Source organism: Saccostrea echinata, unplaced genomic scaffold (assembly GCF_033153115.1).
Source record: "Saccostrea echinata isolate AGI-Se365-2 ecotype Australia unplaced genomic scaffold, CSIRO_AGI_Sech_v1 ptg000030l, whole genome shotgun sequence".
In the NCBI taxonomy this organism is placed as follows: domain Eukaryota; kingdom Metazoa; phylum Mollusca; class Bivalvia; order Ostreida; family Ostreidae; genus Saccostrea; species Saccostrea echinata.
In genome coordinates this window covers 35,677,501-35,688,667 of record NW_026889779.1, presented here as the reverse complement: position 1 = coordinate 35,688,667, position 11,167 = coordinate 35,677,501, and the positions used below count along the sequence as shown (strand labels likewise).

Below are 11,167 nucleotides of genomic sequence, written 5' to 3'. Positions count from 1 at the left end.
GCTTGACCTAGATATTCTTATGATAAATCTGTATACCAAATTTCATTTCAGTATGTTCAACCTCTGTGAAGAAAATGAAAGGAAACTGTTGGTGGACCGACAGACAGATCGACAGACAGCAGCAAAGCAATATACCCTCCCTTCTTCGAAGGGGGGCATAATTACGAGTTGTTCTTTCTCCTTGTTACGGCACATTTTGTCGTTCTGTACATACTGTCGCCGGCGATAATTTGAACCGATCCTGAGTGCACATAATGTCGTCCATCCATACATTGACGCCGGCGATAATACGTGCCGAGACGAGCCTTCTCCCCATGTACCTTATGAAATATGGAGATAACAAACAATATTCAAGCTCAAAGTCCACTAAAACAATACAAATCGGGAGCACAGCAAACACGGACCTCCAAAAACATCAGAGGTGGGATCACGCACCATGGAGGAGTGAGCATCCCCTACCGACCGATCACACCCGCCATGTGCTCCTTGTCATGATCGGTAAATAACGGAAAAATCCGTCGACAATTCAGTGTGTAGATAATGACCTAACAATAAGCATGAAAAACGTCAATAGCATATGTCTTAATGATAGATTGTATTTGCTGACAAGGTCATTGTATCGACCATAGAACTTATGAAATTATTATTTAAACGAAACTGTTGATATTCTTGTTTCATCAACTTGTTCATCTATAACTTACCTCGTTTTAGAAATTGTTCATACTTGGAGCATGTTCTTGGGTATCGAATCGACCGAGAGATATGCACTCCATATGCAGGTGATAAGGGTATATTGCTGCATACGTCAGGGAAGTTGACGATTGAAAAGTTAAAGTCACGTTTATCATAAAGCTTTGTTGTTAGATTACCATTGTCTTTTTCTGGTAAAATATCCAAATATAAAACAGTTGTGTCAGACTCTGTGGTATCTTTTATTTCAAGCTAAGCTCACTGCGATTTATCATGTCGACATATGAATGGAAATAACTATTGTTAATTGATAATATGCCGTCGATATATCTAAATGTCAAGTTGAAGGCCACAACAAGCGATTTCTTTTTCCCATGTATAAGATTTTGAATGAATTCTGCTTAATATGAATACAAATTAGCTCTGCTAACAACGGGGCGCAATTTGTACCCATGGGAATTCCAACAGATTGTTGGAAGACCTGATCTCCGAAAACCACATAGATATTGTCAATCAGAAACCCAAGCATCTTTTTAATACAAACTTCAGAGTACTTGTGTGTACAATCAGAATGTTTTTCAACAAAATAATTTTGCAAATGACCAATGACAAGGTAAGTAAATTTACGAGTTCCATATACCTTGTACATCGACTCATATTGTCGTCTAAGACGCTTTGGATTGAGAACATTTGCACACTTCATCGCCATTTATAATTGTTGCGAAAAATAATTTACTGGGGAGTGGGTGGGTCTCAGAGAGAGAGAGAGAGAGAGAGAGAGAGAGAGAGAGAGAGAGAGAGAGAGAGAGAGAGAGCGGGGAGAGAGAGAATTTTGGTCAGATGTATATGAAATATAAAATTTCATCGAGTTTCTTTCGGGTTTAAAATGACAATTGTGTATACAGAGAAGCATTTGATTTTTCTTTCCGTGAACATGCCATCTCACGAAAACTAAGATATGATTTTTTGATATCATCGTCTTCATCGCCCTGAAGTGAGGCAACAATATGTGCATTGAGAGGAGCCACACATTGTCACCGGCTACAATTGTATAATTTTGCAGCGGATGACAATATGTGCCGATAGACGACAATATGTGCAGTAAGGATAGGTGCATATTGTTGCTGACATATGTACAAAATGACAAACTACACCGTCACACCCCCTTACCCCAGTAACACATTCTGAAAACGGTACTTTTGCCAACAAAATGCGCTCAAAATGCATATTGTCGATGTAAGGTACATTTTGTCGCACGTTCTGCAGAGACGAAAAAAAGGTTCATCTCGGCCCATACTGTCGCTAGTTTTAAAATGTACCGATGGATGACAATATGTGTAGTGAGCGTAGGTACAATTTGTAGTCGACGACGGTATGTGCAAAGCGACAATATGTACCATCATACAGTATAATATTTAACAGATGACATGCAGAAAATGCAATTGCAAAAATCCTACTTTGATGAAGGGGTAATCCAGGAGGATTCAAAAGCCAGAGTAATAACTGATAACAGCCAAATTTCTGCGTAATCAAGGGATGATCCAGGATTTTTCTTCCAGAGAAGGGATCATAGTCAGTGAAGAAGAATCCAACTCAAAAAAGAACTTGAACATGAAAAATTTAGACATGACATGAAAAAAAAAAAGAAAAGCATACATTACAAATGCCATCTCTATAGAAATAAAAATTCTGAAGGGGTTTGATGGGGTGTTCCGGGCATCTCGAAACCCCTCCTTTCCCCAGGCTAATGTCTTTTTTCTACCATTGTGTTTATTCTTCTAAAATTTGTAGCATATACTATAATAAAAAAAACATATTATCTAAAAGGAGGGGGAGGGAATTTCATTTGTTCTTTTTTTTTCGAGCAAAACATATTTGTTAATGCAAATAATGAAACAAAACACATTACTACACAAACAGAGGATTGCCATGGAGTTGTTTGCCATCTTCAGAAACCAATCGGTTAATAGCTCCCCTGTTTTCCTGACGTCATTCAGAATAATTATTTGCGATTTATTGATTATTATTTCTTATCTTAAAGGACTTAATCTTTCATGTCCACTTTAATTTGACACTAAAAATTTCAGGGTTTTCCGCTCTTCGTAAAAGCAGAGGAGTTAAATTTCCATAAAAATTTGTAAAAACAAAGCAGAAAGTTTAATATATTAAAATACAATAAATTATAAATAAAAAAAGAAACTAAATTAAGGCACGATGTATGCCATTGGAATTTTTTCAGTGTTACATGCCAGTTTTCCAGGGGAAAGGCTACTATACAACAAAATTTAATTTTATTCTTTCATAATTTATAACTTCGGAAATCTGCATTGTCACCTTCCAGCGTTTATAAGTTTTGAATTTGTTTAATTTAGTCTATTCCACAATTAGGAGTTAATGTGCAATGTTCGAGTACTATAATTTCAAAAACAATCGATGCTTAAAAATGTAAGAATTTTGTCTACTACTTATTATCACCGTTCACGATAGATCAGTCGGTAGAGCGCTCGCTCCGTGACCGGGAGGTCGTGAGTTCGAGTCTCGGCCGCGACTGACCTTAGTCGATAAACCAGAAGTCTCTGATGAGACTGTAGCTCTACTGGTCTGTACATATAAGAAAGAAGCACTTGGATTTGAAACTTTGCAACACGCAACAATAAATAGAATTATGTATCTTAATGTAGTCTACTTCTGTGCCAAGTTATATTGAAATCAGACCAAAACTGTAGGAGGAGTAGCGTTTTGAAAAATTGTTTACAGACAGACGGACGGACACCTTACTATCGCATAAGCTCTTCTGGTCTCTGAACAGTAGAGCTAAAAATGGGTAGCAACTGTTCCTTCGCCATGCGATCGGCACTTTGAAGTGAAAGTTGTGGGTCCTTCGGATGAGACCTTAAAAACCGAGGACCGTATCACGGCAGGCGTTGGCACGGAAAATATCCCTCCCTGCTTAATGGCCCTGAGTGCCGAGTAAAGGTCAAAATTTGAAGCCCTTTACCGATATATGGTGACCTCTCTATATGAGTGAAAGATTCTCGAATTGGACGTAAAATAACATACAATCAATCTACTACTTATTAATAAATTAATTTTGTGGAGCTCAACTGTACATACGTCAAAACTCAGAAATTCATTGTTCATATAAAGTAGAAGCACAGTTGTAAAGATGGAAAATTACAAGGCAATTGCATGCATGTTTACAAAGCTATCTTAGGATTAAGAAACGTCCTAAGATATACTTAGGCTTCATTTCACTTCTTAGCGCGGTTTTAGGCATCTTTGTCTAGGACGACCCTAAGTCAGCTTTGACTTACCTGCCTACGTTTGTCTTATGATCATTCTAAAATTTTCCTATGATTATTCTTAAGAACTTATGACAATTCTTAGGAAAGTTTCGTACACATGCGTGCAGAACCCTTGAATTTCAGAAGCCTCTCTGTCCTGCTAGGGACCTTCAGGTGGCCAGACCTCAGGCACCTGTTTCTGTAATATTTTTTTTAACCCATAGTATAATAAAAACACAAAGTATCTAACTCCGAATTACATTGAGTACCCCCTCCCCAGAATCGCACTTATGCACACTTTCAGAGAAAATGACTGGCAAACTGTTTATCATCTACGATAATTTATCTTCAAAACCATATATGGCATGCTCATCTTTAATTCCTTTTATCTCCGTACTCTGCTCGCCCACGGGAAAATTTGTCTCGACCACAATAGATACCTTGTGTATACTAGGGTCTAAAAGATTATTACATAAATAAGTGTCTGTGGGCCGGACCTCTAGCTAGCTCGTTAGTATTTTGAAAATTCTGCTATCTACTCTACCGAAAGTTAGTAATCAAATGTTATATTTTGTTAGTTTTCAATACGTTTCTGGATCATCTTTCCTTCGGAATACCTTTTACTTTTCAGATTTCATTGTTCTCAATATGTACCATTATAATTGGTGGTCCCTTTACCAATAAATTTCACAAGCTCTTTTCTGTGAAAAAATTAATAATTAAGGAAATGCTCATTCAAGATTTAAGGTTATCTGAGCTCAAATGCATAGTTCCTACACAACCTAAATGAGGTTACCATAATTAAAGACAAATAATGCAACAATAAACTCATAATTTATTTAAATGCATTTTGAAAATTTTTGAAAAAAAATCTACCAAACAAAAACAAAATAGTTGGCATCTAGTATATATTTGTCTTTTTTTTTTCAACATGCTCTTATCATATTGGGATAGGATGAGGCATGGATCTGTAAAATAAACTCATTTCATAAATACATGTACATTGAAAACTAACATCCAATTTCTTATCTACATCAGATCATGACAACATTGTTAAAAGACTGATAAGGTCTTTTCAACAAATTAAATTTTCATCTCCCAAAGATGTTTTGGTCCAGTGGTTCTAGAGAACAAATCAAAAATTTGAACTGGACAAAAAGCACATTGCAGTACATCACTTGAGTGACCCAGGTGACTTAAAAATATTTACCATCATGCACTAAGCTAGCTGTCTTAATGCATATATTTAAATAAAAATTTTAAAGATAGAATTTTGACTGTACAATATTAACATTTGTGACCTCAACCTTGTCTAAATGATTTTGACTCTGAGTAATTTGATGATTTACACCAGTACTTGTAAACTAACGAGATATTATACTTCAAGAGCCTATAACCTTGACTTTTAATTTGGAATATAGCCTTCAATTAAACCATCAAGATGAAAAGCTATCAGTAACAGTAGCAACATTTCTGGGCATGAAATTTACTTAGCAAAAATATCACAAAGTACATTTTTTTTAATTACAAAGTAAAATTTCTGAAAAGAAAGAATTGCAATTTACATTGTTCCTCTAAAACTAATCTTGGAAGGCAGGATTACAGTAGAAGCACAAATTTTCATGTGGATAAAATTTCACTGAATTGTCATCTATAAAGGTTTTTGTGGGCATTAAATTTCGTTGTTTTGAGTGTAACTCTATTCAATACATATAGTCATATAAAAATTTCATGAGGGATTTAATTTCGTTGATAATTGTTTACAACGAAATAAACGAAATTTAATCCCAAACGAATATTTCTGCTTTTACAGTATATAAACAGCATTTTTACCTGTGCGCTTTCAGCTGAGCTGGTGGTGAAACCAGTTTTTCTAGAAAAGAAAAATTAAATAGATGTGTAGGTGATCTATGGGGTACATGTAAATCACTCACATAAGAGCAAGAAAGGGAATTTGTGATTTTAAGGATAATAAACAAAGAACCTGGGAAAATAAGGCATGAATGTCTATAATTTTGATATAATTCAAATAATGATTCTTTCCCTGGTTTAGTGTCTTTCTAAGTCAAGTTTAATTGCAATTGGATGAAACTGTAGTAGAATTGCATTTTGAAAGAACTTCACAGAAATTTTTATTTTTAGTAACCATGGTAACACTGTTATGTACCTGATTGTAGTTTACTTGTGTATCAAGTTATATTGTAATCGGACTAAAACTGTAGTAGTTGTGTTTTGAAAGAATTTCACAGAAATTTTTACGTTTAGTAACCATGGCAACAACATTCACCAGGATCAAAAACTGATAAAAAAAAGTTATGTATCTTAGTGTAGTCTACTTCTGTGCCCAGTTATATTGATTGATTGTATGTTGTTTTACTTCCTGTTCGAGAATTTTTCACTCAAATAGAGATGTCACCATATATCAGTGAAGCTAGGGCTTCAAATTTAGACCTTTACTCAACACTCAGGGCCATTGAGAAGTGAGGGTTCTTTATCTTGCCAAAGACTACTGTGACAAGGGGCCTCAGTTTTTAAGGTCTCAACTGGAGGGTCATGATTGGAACAAACTTGAATCTACCTAAACTTCCAGAGGATGCTTTCATATCAATATGACACATCAAAGCTTTGCTCTTGAGAAGAAGATTTTTAAAAGATTTTTCCTATATATTCCTAGGTAAAACTTTGATCCCCCATTGTGGCCCCACCCTACCCCCAGGGTCATGATTTGAAAAAAATTGAAGCTACACTATGTAATGAAGGTTTCACATAAGTTTCAACTTTCCTGGCTCAATGGTTCTTGAGAAGAAGATTTTTGAAAGATGACACCAAATTTTCACTAATTCTTAATTATCTCCCTTTAAAAGAGGGCGTGGCTCTTCATTTGATCAAAATCGAATCCCCCTTTAACCAAGCCTACTTTTGGCAAGTTTGGCTGAAATAAGTACAGTGGTTCTTGAGAAGAAGTCAAAATGTGAAAAGTTTACAGACAGACAGATGAATGCCAGACAAAATGTGATCAGAAAAGCTCACTTGAGCTTTCATTAATAGAGTTTATTGGGAGCAGAGCAGAACGAAAACCCTTAGCTAGCGACGATGGTCAAAAGTTGACATAGTACAAAGGACAAATGTCAGAAAAGCTCACGTCACCACACAGCTCCAGTGAACTAATAAGTTCTTTCTGCAGTTTTCATAAAAATTTAACACAGTTTTTGCATCATCTAACATTTATGGTATAAATTAAGTTATTGTATAGAAAGGCTATCAAAACAAATTGTAAAACCCATCCACCCTCAAGCATTATCTTAAATTATTTTTCAAATTATATAAGGGCTCTTCACATTAATCATACTGAATAACAAACATTTTACCTGGAATGTCCTTATAAGGTGATGTTTGTGCCTAAAATGTATGATATATTCATTAATCAAGCTCTTCCAATGTCTCTTATTTGAAGGTAGATTTTGTTAAAATATTTTTTATTCGAAAGAAAATGCAACATGTTTTCCAATGTTTGACAATGCCTCTGTATTTTCCACTTTTGTTTTACACACATGTACCTGATTCCTTGGATAACTTTGGTTTTCAGAATGTTCCATTGGAGAATGTCTAAAAATGGAAATCACAGAAAATACACCTTTAATAACTTATATACAATGATTTCTAATCCATTGAAAAGAAAATCAATAAGGATTTAGCCAGATACATGCATCAAACACCCTGTTGTTTTGTGGACATGAGAATACAAGTACATGTATTTAGAAAATTCACAAAGATGAAAAAAATTACTTTGATCATTTTTTGTCCCCAGCTTTCACTGAAAGTGGGGGATAGTAATTTAGGTCTGTCTGTCCGTCCGTCAATCTGTATTTCTGTCTGTAACTCTCGACAACCCTTTGGGCTTTCGCAATGAAATTTTGCATAGCAACTCCCTATGGCCTAAAGAAGAACCCTATTTATTTTGAGGTCAAAAGGTCAAAAATTCATAAATTCTGTCTGTTTTAACACTTTCGTTTCCGCGCGATATCTCATGAATTCTTTGAGCTTTTGCAATGAAATTTTACATAACAACTCCCTGTGGCCTAAGGAAGACCCCTATTGATTTTGAGGTCAAAAGGTCAAAGTTCAAGGTCAAAAATTTATAAATTCTGTCTGTGTGTAACACATTCGTTTCCGGGCGATATCTCAAGAAGCTTTTGAGCTTTTGCAATGAAATTTTATACCATAACTCCCTATGGCCTCTCTCGCCCATCGCCAAGTGTCCCGTCCCGTTTTTTAAAAAATTTATTTATTTATTAAAAGTTGCTTGGCACTATTTTTAGCATAGGGGCATTGTCGAGATTTATTACGTATAATACAGGTTGTCGGCGGACTTTATATTCTAATTACATCTATTAGAACTGTTTAGTAAAGGCTAAATTAAACAACATTTATTGTGTAAAATTTTGACAATATCAAACGTGAACATAAACATTATATGTGACTTAATGTTTGCATTTAATCTCTGTATGATCAAGTGCCTCCGTGGTCTAGTGGTATGTTGCTCGCTTTGCAAGCGAGAGGTCCGAGTTCAAACCCCGAACGATTCTCTTTTTTCTTAATTTTTTTTTTTGGATTTACTAAATGATACTGTTCAACATGTGAAATGAAAAAGTTATGATGTCTGGCGTGTACAAACTCATAAAATCATCATTACAGTGTGATGAATATTCTGTATATAGTATATTAAAAAGAATCTTCTATACACATATTAAAGAATAAGCGATCAAATCTTTATATCTATATTGGGTTTTTTTATTTGCTTCAATATACATGTATACATTTAATAATTCTACAAATACAGGGGGGCAGTGTGACCCCCCCCCCCCCCGAAATGTGCATGCTCTTCTTTTTTCCCTAAGCGGGGAACACAAATTCTCTGAATTAGCTTGTTCTGGAAATGTTTTGCTGAAATGTATAACTATTTTATGTGAAACATTTTCACATAAAATGAATTGAAAAAATTTAGTTAAACATTTCAACTGGAGTTTAGTATCACAAGTTGCAGAAATTTTTTAATGTGTTAAGAAAGTAGATGTGTTTTTTGTATTTCTAGAAATGATAAACTGCATAATTTGCATTATTATATTTGTTACATAATACAGGATTTACGCATCCCTGATATGAACATAGACACGCACTCTGTATTACACTCCCTGTATCAGCATCCTTTATTCAGACCTGCCTACCCTTTTCATTGCGAGGGTGTAATTTCAATACTCATTTTGGCGGAATTTCAGAGGTGAAGGCGTAATCCTTTATGTTTCCCTAGATTGATGTTTTGCAATGATACTATATTATTCCCTCATATAGAGACGTCACCATATACCGGTGAAGGGCTTCAAATTTAGACCTTTACTCGGAACTCAGGGCCATTGAGCAGTGAGGGTTCTTTATCGTGCCATAGCCTACCGTAACATGGGGCCTCGGTTTTTAAGGTCTCACCCGAAAGACCCGCAACTTTCACTTCAAAGCGCGGAGCGCTTGGCGAAGGGACAGTTGCTACCTATTTTTATCGATTTAGGTCAGTCGCGGCCGAGATGCGAACTCACGATATTCCAATCACGGAGCGAGCGCTCTACCGACTAAGCTACCATGATGGTTATACATCATTGAACAAAGCAAGCATGAATGTTTTGTTTTCAAATCATTTATTGACAAGAAGTCCATGTGTTGTAAAACTGGTATCCTAAATGCAGTCGTATCAAACTTTTACTTACATGCCTAATGAACTTTTGGAAAATTTCTAGAAAATCACAAAATTCAGTTTTATTTCCATGTTAATACAAATTCTGCATTATTGCGCTATTTCATTTTTGTTTTCCTTACATTTACTTGTCTCTATGTTGTTTTAAAGCAATGTAAGAATAAACTGAATTGAAAATTAAACTGACTTTACTTATTGCACATATCATTCAATAGTTTTTTCTTCTAATTTTTGGCATACCACCCGTTTAAAAGGCATAACTACAAAGTATAGTACGTATGTTGTTTGTATCGTAAAAACCGAAACCCTCTTTTAATTAGTATTAATTACCTTCTTCTCGTTTTTATTTATGAAAGTCTATACTTTAACTCCCAAGTTAGCGTTTCATTCAGTTGTCTAGGAAAAATATTTAAAAGCGTAAAATTCAATTTCCATGGCGTAACAGCGTAATTCTATGGTAAAAAGTGGAAAAATTACGCCAAAAGTGGAAGGATAGGCAGGTCTGCTTTATTTCACCCTTTATCACATCCTTTATTTCACCTTTCCGGAACATCTCTGTACTTTTCATTTGGAGTACCTCGGATCTTTATTGTGTATGAAGTTTATTTAAATTATAATTTTCATCAGATATTTTATTTTATTCAAAATAATTATTTATCAACCCCCTACCGGTGAAACCCAAGGGCACTATAGGTTTTCTCCGAGTCTGTCTGTCAGTCTGTCTAGCTGTCCATCTGTCTGTCTGTCCCACTTGGTTTTCCACACTTTTTTTCTAAACGCTTGCAGATATTGAGCTGATTTTTGGTATATGAGTGTATCTTGATGAGTAACAGAACAAGCTTGCATTTCATTCTGCTTTAATGATTTTTGACGGAATTATGACCTTTTCAATTTTTCAGGGTTTTCCACAATTTTTTTCTAAACGCTTGCAGATATTGAGCTGATTTTTGGTTTGTGACTTTACCTTGATGAGTTATAGATCAAGTTTGCATTTCGTTCCGTTTCATTGATTTTTGACGGAATTATGGCATTTTCAATTTTAACGGGAACCAGATTACACTTGCTGGTAGGGGACTAGTATTGCTAATGCAATACTCTCAGAATGTTTAATTGTTAATTATTTCATTTCTTATCGCTGAATGCATTGCCTTTGAAAAAAAATATTAGTAATATTAGAAACGGAAATTCAACAAAAAACAGAGGACATTCAGTCATTTTAAAAAAATTCCAGGATTAATTTACAATTTTACATATGATTTTTCAAATATGTAAAAAAAAAAAGAGGCCCATGGGCCACATCGCTCACCTGAGCACATTGGCTAGGCAAAAGCACAAATCAGTTCAGTATTGAAAAGATTACTGGGGGGGGGGGGGGGGGCATGAATTCTAAACAACCTGATGATGCTTCCATGTCAATATAACAAATGGCTTTGTTGTACTTGAGAAGTTT

The 11,167-nt window shown here is 35.1% G+C and overlaps 1 long non-coding RNA gene across 1 annotated transcript; it reads right to left on the bottom strand.

Moving 5' to 3' along the window:
* Positions 1-4,817: 4,817 nt before the first annotated feature.
* Positions 4,818-7,574, bottom strand: LOC133196777 (uncharacterized). Its single transcript, XR_009722410.1, has 4 exons — positions 7,532-7,574; positions 7,343-7,373; positions 5,808-5,847; positions 4,818-4,942 (listed from the first exon to the last, which is right to left on the bottom strand). It is a non-coding gene; the product is annotated as an uncharacterized LOC133196777 (long non-coding RNA).
* Positions 7,575-11,167: the final 3,593 nt, after the last annotated feature.